General features: G+C 37.6%; 1 pseudogene; it reads right to left on the bottom strand.

Moving 5' to 3' along the window:
* Positions 1-2,824: 2,824 nt before the first annotated feature.
* On the bottom strand, positions 2,825-7,485 carry LOC138828788 (14-3-3 protein zeta/delta pseudogene; annotated as a pseudogene).
* Positions 7,486-13,930: the final 6,445 nt, after the last annotated feature.

Below are 13,930 nucleotides of genomic sequence, written 5' to 3'. Positions count from 1 at the left end.
AAAATAACATAAACTTTACAGTGATATGTATGAAATATGAAAACCTACTCTGTAAACTTCAGTTAGGTCGTTTGTGCTAAGGAACAGTATGAATCACTGAAAAGCAATATTTGCACATTCATTTTGGATTGTTCCACATCACAAGAATGGCTTCTTACTTTTAAAAAGATACATAGAAATTTCTGTAGGCTAATTATCCACATTCAAATACTCAAAACGACAATTGTTCTAGAATTCAGGTTGGGATATTTTCTTCTTGTTTTGGGATTTAGACTATCATCCTTTAAATTTAAAGTCTTCTATTTCATATTATTTTATTACAAACATAATCTATATTTAAAAGAGTTTATTTTGTAACTGGGCTCTGGTGGCTCATGGTTGTAATCTTAGCTACTCAGAAGTCTGAGATCTGAGCACCACAGATTGAAGCCAGCTGGGGCAGAAAAGTCACTGATCTCCAATAAACTACTAAAATACCTAAAAGTGGAGATATGGCTTAAGTGGTGGAACATTAGGCTGGAACAAAAGAAGCTCAGGATCAATGTCCAGTGCTTGAGCCCAAGAACCAGGTCTAGCACACAAAAAAGAGCATTTTATTGTATTGTATTTAAATTCTATTGAACAATTGTTTTGGAATACATATTTAGGCAGTCTCTCATTTTAAATGATGTAAAATAGGCTCATTAATCTAGTGGAGAAATTGTAACTTGTCAAGAACAGATAAAGTGGAGAATATCCATGTTAGTAAAATTTTATGCTAGGAAAATCCATAAGAAGTGCAAAGGATAAAAAGGTATCAACATGTTTCACTAACATATTTTAAAGGAATGTTCAAGCTTCATTGACTTCAATTCCCATGAAGATTTTCTTAAGTGAAATAATACTTCTTTGACAAGATTGAGATAAAATGGAGAACACTACCTAAAACTATGTTATATGTTACATTTAAAAAACATACCACTTTGAGTAAGACACAGAACTTTAATTTCCTTCTGTAACACTCGATGACACTTTCTTAACTGCAGGTAAAAACCAACGCTATAAGGCTACTATCAGTATATCCACAGGTGAGACATTTGAGAGATCATGTACAAGAATTGATCGTGTGAACAGGCTGAATAAATTAGTAAGAACAGAGATAGATACATTCACTTGTGACAATAATTCCTCCTCCACAAACCACAGCTCCATGTCCCTTCTGAGAACTAGGTTCTGACTGATTCCTCAGGCAAGTTCATTTCCCCTCCTACTAGTTAGTATAAACCTTCCAACAGCATCAAGTGATTGAGAGTGTTAGAGCAAATAGTACCACCTGACTCTTGTGCTCTAGGGAGTAGAACTAATCTTTGCTTAAAGCAAGGAATCTGAAAACCTTTTGCCCTTCCTTTGCCTTTCTGCCTCTGCTCTGTAGGGCTTGTCAGAGTTGACAACGTATCCTCCTTCAAATATTGCTAGGCTTCATTGCTTAACAGAAAGAAAAAAAAAACAGGACCATCACACACTACTGTAATATCTCATGTATACCTGTTCCTAGTAAAAAGGTCTAGTACAAACATTTGTGAACTAAAGCCAGGAGTACTAAGAAAGCTAACATTGTAGGAGAAGAGCAGAGACACCTCTAGGAGAAACAACACAGAACCCCAAAAAACAACTGCAATATAAACGTACAGAAATCAGGCACAGACCTCACAATTTTACTACAATTGTTACCATGCTCATCTTACACCTGGGCAAAGATAATAAAATCACGTGTTAACTGAAGAATTTCACCGTCATGGAAATATAAATGCACATTTTCTCCTATTCTGGAGAACCACCCAACTTGCTGTCAGAACATTGCAAGCCAGTTTCTGGCACCTGGAGGCACAAGGGCTGTGGCAGCACAAACTCTTGAGCTCTGAACATATCATTAGCCTCATGCTGGAGGAACATGTGGAGGATCAATTTTGCCTTGTGTTTTGCATCCAGCTCACAGTTCCTACCTGTTATTGGTTCTGCAGCCTGAGATCCTTTCAAGTTACACCTCCCAAGCTTCACAGAAGAGAAAACTCCCAGCAGCAAGGCAAAGGGAATGAAACTGGAATTTGCAGGCTGAAAATACCCACAGTGGGTGGGGAGGCACATGCGCAGAAGGATCTTTGCCCTGCTTTGAAAAAAAATAAAAACCCTGCACTTTCAAAGGATCTGTGCTGTAACATAGACTACAATTCCCACAATGCATCTTGCCACTCTAAGAGGAAGTAGGTTTCCACCAGTTCTAGGCCCTTTCTCTGAGGATTGCAATCATGCATGGGGAGGTTTTCTCCAGCTTCACATGAGCATAGGTGAGTTTTTTTTTTTTAAATGAAAATCACTGTGTGTCTCCTGAAACATTGTTAGACTATCTGAGAAATGGACAAGTATTGGAAGCATGAAATACGTTGGCTTTTTAATTCTTAGATCTACTAATGTAGCAGAAGTTATGAAACTTTTCTTTCTGTTTCTGTTTAAAAGATAAGTTCTGTTGAATGTAAATTATATCTGATTTCTTTACATTTTGGAATAGCTCCCTGTTCAATATAAAAAGGTATTGGCAGGCACTAAACGGATTCTTGGATCATTTTTCATGATTAATGTATACACTGCAATAAAGTAACAGAAATTGCTATATATACAGCAAAATCCTTGCACCAATTAAATTTTTAAAAAAATCTAACAATTTCCCAGAAATGCCCAAATTCCATTTTTGAAATCTTAAGTAGTTTTTGGCTGTTTCCCAAGTTTTCCTTTCCTTTAAGGTTCTTTACTTTTCTTTGATGTGCATTGTTGCTATTGTGGCTTCAACTCATGGTGTTCCCATTAACTTTTCTTTAAAAATTTGTTCAGCTAAATAGTGAAAAAAATCCTGTGGGTGGGAGGAGTGGTTTTAGGGCAGGCACCTCACCACCATTACTGTTCAAACTGATGATGGATTGGGGAGATCGGGGGAATGTGGGTGAGGTGCAAGTGTAAAGTGAAGGATGAGTCTCTGTGAAGCTTGATGGCTTGGGCCAAACCAGTGTGTTTTTGTCTTTCTGTTTGCATGCCCTATTCCAGTGTGAATTCCTCCCTCTTCTATGATCCTAAAAGTTCCTCTCAATCACTCTAAGCTAAGTCATATTGTCTTCCCAGGTGTTACCCATTAGACTTTGGAATAAATCTTTGTTATCCCAGGTCCTGAGTGTGGGAAGAGTCAGGGCTACTTCTAGAAACCAGGCTTGTGTCCTGACCTCTGGCATTTGCCACAGTCAGGAATTCTCAGGCATCATTTGGGACAACACAGTTCCTTTACTGATAATGCAGCATCACCAGAGAATTCCTAACTTCCTAAGCTCCCTAGCAGCTCTTCTCAAAATAAATGTGTAGGCCTAATCTTTCTAGGCCCAGTGATACAACTGTAGTCCAGCAACTTCTAAGCCTGAGCAGGGAGGATCATTCAAGCTCTCAAGTCCTGCAAGAGGAATTAAAAACAGGAAGCTCCATTATTACCCCAATTCCTTTCATTTTTTTTTTCAATTCCAGTCCTACAAATGCATTATTTCTTTACCAAAAATAGGTCCATGCCTCTAAATGATTTTTGTAATTGAAAAATTCTCATCGTCCTATGACTTAACACAATTTTATAGGGAAAGGCTAAAAATTGAAAAAAGACCCTACAAGCATATTTTCAATGTGTTAGTTGTTACTTTCTTAATGCAATGGCCTCTCTAATTTCTCTCCTTCCTAACTTACTTGAGACCCTACAAATGGATGGAACTCAGTTTGATTACCTATAAGAACATCAGTCTTGTTATTTATATTACATCTGGGGCCTAGTGACCACAAAAGGTCCTTTGGAAAACTATTAACACTCACTGCATAGATAGTGAAGTAAAAGAGATTATTTTGTTACATAAATAACCTCCCCATGTTTTTCAGAGAGAAGCCCATATACCAAATGTGGAACTAGGAATAACTACTGACAGTGCTGATATGTCAGAGAAGCTATTCCTATCAAGGTGAACTGTGTTTTCAGTTTATGACTGAACTAAATTCCTTTCTTTTTAGTCCCCTTCTTTGTAGAGATCTTCATTTCTTTGGTTTTCAATCCCAAATAATTTAATAATTTTACTGATATCCCTTCTTTGAAAATAGATCTAACTTCTTTTATGTGCCTTATATCGCTCTTGGGTTCTTTTTCATCATGGCTTCTTCTGAGATGAGCTTAGTTAGAAGGGCTAACACTTGTGCAAAAGATCTGATAAGTTTACGGGTTTTATGAAGGAATCTGGGTGGATTCAATTGACTGGGTGAGTTTGTACTGATTTATATATAGCATTGATTTTATATTTTAAGTTAGGTAAATGTAATCTTACTGCTTACACCAAAGCAATATATGTGTGTGTTTATATAAATAAATATAAATGTATGTTTCTATGTCTGACTATCTTCAACATAACTGCAAACTTTTATTTTAAAGCAATATCAAACTCAAGAATAGTAATTGGTTTAGCTGGTATTTCAAATAAAGAAGGAAGATTTTTTTTCTTGCCTCAAACCATCAGTATTTATTGAGCATTTATATTGTACTAGGCACAATAGAACATACAGAAAATATTGCCCCTACTCTAGAGGATCTTACATTTTATAAGAAAAAACAACTGTACCTTTTCAAATGGCATTTTTGTTCGCTGTTTTTTGTTAAGTACCAAGGAAATATTCTGTAGGATGATATTTAGGTTTAACAGCCTCATCATTATTGGGAGAAGAAACATTTAATGACAAAAATGACAGACAGACCATTTGGGATAGAGTTTATAAGATATACACAATCTCATCAAGTAAGGTAAGATGTGCTGCAGTAGAGGATGTTGGAAATAGTTTATAGTATGCAAGCAAAGGACCAAAGGATCTTAGAGAGTATGTAGAGCCAGAAAGATCATGTTTCCATTTCCAAAGTACACAGCCACCAAGAAAAGTGACAAGGCAGAAGGCTAAAAAAAGAAGGAAATCTTATGCACCTGACAAACAGAATGATAAAAATCGAAGGCAAACTGTACCAAGAAGTTCTGAAAAACCAAAACTGATTAGGAAGCATAGAATTTACAGTTAATGCTATTCAATGTCATATGGCCAATTTTCCACTCCTCAAAGGAGAAAAAAAAAACACTTTTGTTTTTGAGGTGCGAGGAGAATGGGGAATATGGGAGGTGTTTGGTAGTTACATAAGTAATTTTTTTGTTATGATAAACTTTGTACTTTAACTCGGTAAAAGCCTATTCCCTGCCAAAAGGGACTAATGAACAATGTTCTAATAATGTACAATTTCCTTAGAGGAGATTCAAACTCAAAAGAATGATTTACATGAAAAATAATAGAGAAAGTAGTTGAAAAGTCCATTCAAAAATGTTTTATTCCACTTAAATGAATTAATACATGTGTTCTTAAAAATTATGCTTGGATTGTTCATGAAAATTTCAAAAGACATTAAACAAAGAAGGCCATCATATTATTTCCCTTTAATCTTGGTTTTTTTTTTTTAACAACACATGTGTTTGAGGCACATAGCAAAAAAGAAAAAAATCACAGAAGGAAAAAGAATCTAAAATCAAGTTAAATACATAGGATTTTTTTATTGTGAAAATAGCGTACAGAGGGGTTCAATTACATGGGCAAGATAAGGAGTACATTTCTTATCAAGCATTGTAGCCTCCTCTTTTGTTTCCCCTTCCCATCCCTTCCCATCCTCCCCCCGCCCCTCAACCCAATCCTGCTCTCCCCCTACCAAAGTTGTAAAGTTCATTTTTCCACCTAACTTCTTCCACATAACATCTCATTGTTGCAATGGATCCACCAATATCCCTATTTAAACTATTTGTTTTTTCCCTTCCCCTCCACAAATTATACCAATCTCAAATAGCAGAGGATATAACATGGGGGAGGGACATACAAAGCAACAAAGAAATAATATTGTAAATGTGTTAGAAACAATCACATGAAGGAAAAAAAAAACATTTGAATACATATCTTAGGGTTCAATTCCCTAACATCAATTTATCTGACCTTTTCTGCTTGACTCAGACATATACTAGTTATTGCAAATAAGGGAAATTATCGGACCTAAGTTTCTTTGGGCTTAATATAAATTTTAATATAATAATTTAATATAATTTTTTCCAAGTCTTTCCATTTCCTAAACATACGGATTTTTGTTTATGGCTTTGCTGAATATACATGAATTGTCAATACCAAGCAGTTCATTTTTTCTACACCTTTACTTTTAAATCAGTTTTAGGTTGTCTAAAACATTGAAATACAAATAAAATGTGTAGCAAAAATAGTTTGAGCAAATACCAGTAACTTCACAAATAATGGAATGTGAACCGTTTCTGCCCTTATCCAGAGTTAATTGGGTCACAACTTTGTCTGAAAGAAAACTTCTGGTGCTGTAGTCAAAGGTGTGCTCACTGAAATAGACTCTTCCACAGAAATACATGATTGTAACTTGGAAAAGCCATGGAATATCTGTTTGAGTGACAGCCCCACCAGTGCTCCAAAACTTTATAATACCCACAATAACTACACCTTGACTGGAACCATTTTCCCTCTTATTCTCCACCAGTACAAACCAATATGTAGGAAGATTTCCTCACTTAGACATGGAATTAGTTTCAACACTGGCACTTGTGAAGTCACCATGAACCAAAGCACATGCCAAACATTTATAACTTGTTTAAAAATTCCACATCGTCATACTGGCCAACTCATGATAAAAACGGATAACTCACTAAATGTTAACAGGCTCTACTCTCCTAATCTGAAACAAGCAAACAGAAAACACATGGGAAATACAGAAATTAAAATAGAAGTAACATAACCCACATAAAGTATAAAGTTCAGCAATGACTTCATCAAAAGCTGTCTTTTCAAGAAAGGAAACTTCCTCTGGGGAGTTCAGAATTTCATAATAGAACCCTGAGAAGTTAAGGGCCAGACACAATCTGATAGGATGCATTGGTTGCATTTACTTTTTGCTGATCTCAAAAACTTCTTGGTATGCTTGGAGTGACTGATTCACAATTCCTTTCTTGTCATCACCAGCAGCAACCTCAGACATGATGTGGTAGTAGTCTTTCTTCATTTTCAAATAAAAGACTTTGCTCTCTGCTTGTGGAGCATTAGGGATCAAGAACTTTTCCAAAAGAGACAGTATATCATTGCAGATATCTCTTAGCTTGTTCTCAATTCTTCCTGTGTTCTCACACGATTTGCTGCTTTTTCTCAGCACCTTCTGTCTTTTGCTCAATACTTGAAACTACCCTCCAAGATGACCTATGGGTTCCAATAAGCAGCTGAGAGTTGATTCCTTTCCTCATTAGGTAATTCAACTTCTTGCTCACTTCCAGACTTGATGCAGGCTGCCATGTCACCATATTGCTCAGCTTGCTTGGCCACTTCGGCCCTCAGCACCATCTCATTTCTATCCATGACTGGATGTTCTGTGTCCTGAATAGGTGGTGGAGGAAAGACAGGGAGTCATTGGTCTCTAGGACGTCTTGGTGGCATAAGCAGGGGTGAGGCTGAGATTTTGTACCTGGATCTCACAGCTCACAGGCTCTAGCAACTCTGCAGCCATGGGGCTTCTGCACATCCAATTTTATTATTTTTCCATGTCACCAATATCCTTAAATCTCCCTGAAAATTTCACAATCAGTTAAAGTACATTTTGCTTGCTTCTCATTTTTGTCATTTTAAAATGATTTCATATGCAGCATTATAATAACTTGTGATTGTGGGATTTATTTGTTGAAACAATACGGCCTATGGCAGTGTGTATGGTGCCAGGTGTTCAATGTGCCCATTCTAGGATGGCCTCGCACCATGATGATATGATGAACAAAATCTTGCCTTCTACTCCAAGTGTCACTCAGAGCCAAGAGATTCACAATTTTGAACAGTTGGGACATGCTCAAGTTTCTGTCTAAAGTCTTGAGAAATGGGAAAAAAGAGCTATTGGTATAGAGATACCTTCATACAGAGTTTCTGAATGCTACTTTTACACAGGAGACTGCTCAATGTTACTTCATCTATATTCCTCATCTTTTAAAAAATTCTGCAATTTTTTTAATGTTGTTTAAATGTACAAGAAAATTCCATTAAATTACTAAGTTTTTATTTAAGTTTTGTGATGAAACCATTTTTTAAAACATTTTCTACGGCTTGGACTATGGTTCATTGGTAGACTGCTTGTCTCACATACATGAGGCCATGGGTTTGATTCCTCAGCATTACATGAACAGAAAAAGCCAGAAGCAGTGCTGTGGATCAAATGGTAGAGCACTAGCCTTGAGCTGAACAGCTGAAGGATAGCACCCAGGCCCAGAGTTCATGCCCCATGATCTACAAAAATATATATGCATATTTTTTACCACTGAGCCACATTCCGAGCCCTATATGCATATTTTGTAAAGTTAAAATATCAAGACACATTTAATAAAAAGCAAAGTTGCTGTTCAGGCAAAAAATTGTTATTATCAGCCAAGAGAGAAATAAGCCAGGAAGGTTTGATTACCAGAAGAGACATGGCATGGTACCTGGCTCCTGACATCCTGGAGGGGGGAAGTAAGACTTTTTCCACTTTAGGATTACAGTAGCCAGAGGAGGTAGCAGAGATATTTAAAGGTACCAGAGTCAACAGGTGTCATGGACTCTTTTGGCTACTTCCTGTTGGGGAGGTGAAGGAGTCACTGGCGCTGGGGACATTAGGGTCCAGCAGGGCAACGTAAATGATGTCTCCAGTTGCCTGTAGTAGCAGAATAGCCATGACTTGCTCCCAGGTGGTGTCCTGGGTGGGGATTGTTATCCAGTTAAAGGAGACTTTTGAATAGATCAGGCAAAAATATGACAAGGTACCAAGGTCAGTTAACATGAATGGCATAGGAGAACACACATTAGCCATGGGCCAGAAAAGTAATATTTGAAGCATAAGCCCCTAATAAGGTAAGTAGGGAGAAAGGGGGTGTCTAGTGTCTTTTGGACAACTAGGAAAGGGAGAAGATAATGGACTAGGAGGAGAATACCATTCAGAGTCTACTATAAATACCAATAGCAAGTAACAAAAACAATAGTGGAACTTTCTGTCCCCTTAGAAGATAGACAGGTATGGAAATTTAGGTGGGCAAGCAACTGTTTCTATTGTTTTCCCAGCTCTGATTAATTTTGAAAGGGCAAGCCTAAAGTGACTCAATTTAGGATGTCATCTCCTCTTACTGCTCTCCATGGTTTTCCAATGTCGGACTAATTTTGTCCTAGATGGTACAGGGTGGGGGGAGTGAAAGGGGGTTTCTTAGTCTCTGTTGCTGGGATAGCTTGTCCTAATTGGCATTGAATGGTTTGAACTCAAGGTCTGGGCACTCTCCCTGAGCACTTCTGCAACGCTAGTATTCTACCACCTAAGAGAGTTCCTTGGAGGTGAGATTCCTTGAGCCATGCCTCCAGACTGGCGCATGGCTTATTAGCTGGGAAATTGAGTCTTAGAGAGATTCTTTGTGCTCAGGATGGCTTTGAACTGTGGCAAAAGGAGTCTTTGCCACAAAAGCCCTTTTTATTTCCAATTAAAGCAACAAGGAAATCAACAAGATTGAGGTTACCTAAAACTTATAAACAATTGAGTAACAATTATTTGCCAGAGTTTTGTAGTAAATCCAAGTAGATGTTTTTAAACTGCATCTGATTGGCATTCTAAGTACCATCCCTTGGATCTGGGTAGCCTGTTTAGAGTCACTTATATACAACATTTAACCTTTAACAGATGTACAGACCCTTTTTGGGGCTGTAGCATCATATCTTGTTTAACATTTTGGTTTGTAAAAACATTTTTCTGGCTGGATGAGGAACCTGATCTGTACTGGTTGCAGCAATGTCTGCCTCTGTAGGCAGTTAGATCTCAAAGGGGACCTAATCTCAAGTACACACAACTTTCTTTCCTTAGCAGATGAATTAATGTATCTGGGCCAGCTCAAAACTCACTGCCAATTGGGACTTTGAACAGATACAGGTGGGTTGGTATTTAAATTATCCCTCATATTTTACAACTTTAGCTTTTACTACACACTATCTTAGATGACTGGGAATTCCATGCTGAGTTAGCCAAACATGAGCATTAAGCATGCCTACAAACTATCTTCCCATGACCTCCGTACTCTGTTCAAGCTTTGAAGAGACAAGCACAAGTGACTTCAGGATCTGATTCCATCTCTGCCATCCAATGAGAAGTGGCTTACTGCCTCTGCATATTCCATTTTCAGGGTTCCAGGAATGCCTTTGTCTATGTGGAAATAAATGAATCTTTGGCAGTTTCCTTGGTCGGTTGGTGGACTTGAACTCAGGGTTTGAGCATTGTCCCTCAGCTCTCCAGATCAAGGCTAGTACTTTGCCACTTTGAACTCCAAACCAACTCTGCTTTTGAACACTCTGCTGGCAGGTTAGAGATGACAATCTCACAGGGATCTTTCTCTGCCAAGCCTGGCTTGACACCAGTTTTCAGATCAATGAATCTTTACTTGTGGGCATATTTACTCCAACTAAAAGCAAAAAGATGGTCATTGGAAGTGGATTTATACGCATGGTTTTACCTTTAACTTATTAAGGGCCAACATTCCATGTGACAAACTAGTCCTCTCTCCTTTATTGTGGGCCTTTTGGAAACTATTACAAAAAACCTATAATGGCAAACTAGGTTAAACAATCATTTGGTGATCCTAATTTATCTTTTCTGCTTTGAAATAAACTTTAGGATAATTTTCCCTTTTAAACTTTTCTTTGTCTGGGAGGCCTGCCACTACCCACAAGTTACCAAATTTTTCACAAAGTGTAGGCCATTTTTAATCCCTTTTCAAAAGCCAGTTTAATTTGCATTTAAGTGCTTCATTGAAACACTGGGCAACATCCTTTTTGTCTTGGCTGAAAGTTTGAACATACTCTATGTACCTACAAATGCATTAGACAGCCACAAGGATCATTTTTACCTGTAATTTACCCTGCAAAATATCTAGCGGAGTACTGTTTTTGCTTATCTCTGTAATCCCATACATATCTGTAAGTATTCTGCAAGCTCTTGTTCCTCATTTTTTTAAGTCTAGATTTTTAAAATTGCTACAGAATTAAATTTAGCAAAACCATAACTTAATTGTCATCTTCGTGGAACTGGAAAAAGCAATATTAGTGAGGGTAGAGAAATATTCATCCTCATGAGAAATTCACTTTCAGCCTCCATAACAGTGAGAAAACACAGGCTCTCCACATTATCAACACTAGTGTTTTATTATAACTCACTCAGAACAACATCATAATGGACTAAAAGTGAATCAGTCACAATTGACGCATCAGCAGTAATTAATTAAATATATAAAGAATGTACTAAAGTCATTTTGGGGTTACTCATACAAAGCCAAATGCTTATGAATCATGTTTTCATTTCCCCACCAAAGAAACTAGAAATGGAGCTGTGATTCAAGTGGTACTTGAGCAAAAGTACTTAAGGAGAGGGGCTAGGCTTTGAGTTCAAGCTATAAGACTTCTACCCACACACAAAGAAAATGTATTCCCAAATATGTGTTCTTTCATTTTTTCTGAATGTTTCAGGAACTTGGGGATGAAAGATGATGAGACAGATTTTACTCCTGTACACATTTTGTAATAAACCAGGGACAACATCCAGGCCCAGAATTCAAGACCCACGATGGAAAAAGAAAGAATGAAAGAAAGAAAGGAAGAAAGAAAGGAAGAAAGAAAGAAAGAAAGAAAGAAAGAAAGAAAGAAAGAAAGAAAGAAAGAAAGAAAGAAAGAGAAAGAAAGAAAGAAAGAAAGAAAGGAAGAAAGGAAGAAAGGAAGAAAGAAAGAAAGAAAGAAAGAAAGAAAGAAAGAAAGAAAGAAAGAAAGAAAGAAAGAAAGAAAGAAAGAAAGAAACAAGGAAAAGAAAATATAGGGAAGGAAACATACAATAATTCAACACTTTAACCCAGGAAATTAGAAGGGTTCCTGTAGTTTATGGAAGGTTTTAAATACATAATAATTACTCATGAAGTAGACTAGGGAATGGTGTACTTGGTAAGCAGCATCAAAAATCTACTGAAGAGTAATCTTTGTTTTAATAAGACCAAGAAAACACAGGATGAGCAATTTCCATCTGTAATGTACTGCTCAGAGTAGAACTCAGAAAGAAATCAGATTTAAATGAGATAAGACTTTGTAAAGCAATTACACCAAAGAAAGCAAGAGCAAATCTGGGTGCTGGTGGTTTACACCATCTATCCTAACTATTCAGGAGGCTGAGATCTGAGGATCAATGATTAGCTTCAAACCATTATCCAAACCATAATCATCAGAGTTCAGGGCCATAGAAGTCCAGCTTTAGAGATTTATTTTTAATCCACATGTAATGTCCAAGAGTTAGGGTTCATTCACAGATATGAGATGTCACCGGTGCTGCCCCAGCCCCCACCTTGTTGTAGCTGAGTAGCAGGACAATCATATTCCCTCACAGGGTGCCTCACCATCCCAGAGAATGAAGATTGCAGACTATCCCCCAGAATGCTCCAGTGTCAAAACAAAATAGTAAAATATTAACCCAGATAGAATAGACACACAGAAGTAAAGGAGATCTCACCAAGGCAGTTTAGATCTGTGAGGAAGGGAGCCCTCTACCCAGAATCAAGCAGGCATGCCAGGCAGGGTGGCCCTTGAGCTTTTTATCCTAACATAAGGATTTGTGATGTCTCTGAGCCACAGTAGGGGTTGGGCTCACATTCTTTGATTGACTCTCAGGGACTGATTTAAGGAATGTGGTAAGCATTCTGTCTGAAAAAGAGTCTGTTCTTTTAACTCCATTGGTAAGGAATCATACCCTTGACTCAGCTGATGGTTACAGTTTGAAGTTAAGCTGTGAATTATTCCAGTAAATGTGTGTTAACAAATGGTAACTTGCTGCAAGTTGGAGACACTTTGGTTTGACAGCATAGATTGCTATTTGTAAAAATAGCTACAAGAAAATGCAGATTACAAATGCTCTATAACTTAAGAACTGTGCAACTTTATTTCACAAAATTTTCGGAGAGTCTATTTCTGGTAATCAAACGCCCATTAACAAAAAAGACCAGAATTAAATGAGATATTATTCTATGCAAACTACTCACAGATTATTTTTTGTATTTTTGTTGTTCTTGTTTGTGAGGCTTGAATTTAGAGCCTGGACATTATCCCTGGGTTCATTTTGCGCAAGGAAGGTGCTCTACAACCAAAGCAGTGGTTTTCTGGTGGGTTATTGGAGATAAGAGTGTCTTGGAATTTCCTGTCTGTGCTGGCTTTGAACTGAGATCCTCAGAATTCAGCCTCCTGAGTAGCTAGGATTATTAGGTATGAGCCACCAGTACCTATCTTACTTTTGTATTTTCTAACTTACACTCAAACCTGCAACAAGAACATGCATTTTAGTGTCAGCTAATTGTGCTTAACCATCCTTTAATTGAGAGTAAGAAATTAATGGAATGTCTAAGCCTGCTCAATATGATAGTCACTAGTGAATCATACATAGTTATTAGACATGTAAACATGTGGTTAGTACACAGGACTAACAGTACACAGTTGGCTGCAGTTGGGGCCAGGTGAGATAGAGGAGCACAAACAAACTGTGTATTAGAGAAGGGCCCTGGCAACTTTACTATTCTAATATCAAGACAAAGGCTCGTTCAATCCCTGTTCTCTCTTATGGGAACATGGTACACTAGGTGTGGGATAGAGACCTGGGAGGTAGGGGGGACAGATTCAGAACCAGATTAGAAACTTGCAGTAAGGAGTGAGTGAATTGTGAGACTAGCACAGTCTGGCAGTCTGGAGGACTGGATGGATTATTTGGAGGGTATTTTTGTGATGTAAA

Source organism: Dipodomys merriami, unplaced genomic scaffold (assembly GCF_024711535.1).
Source record: "Dipodomys merriami isolate MVZ:Mamm:240054 unplaced genomic scaffold, mDipMer1.0.p SCAF_164, whole genome shotgun sequence".
In the NCBI taxonomy this organism is placed as follows: Eukaryota; Metazoa; Chordata; class Mammalia; order Rodentia; family Heteromyidae; genus Dipodomys; species Dipodomys merriami.
Note: the sequence above shows the minus strand (reverse complement) of the source record. Positions and strands in the feature narration are given on the sequence as shown.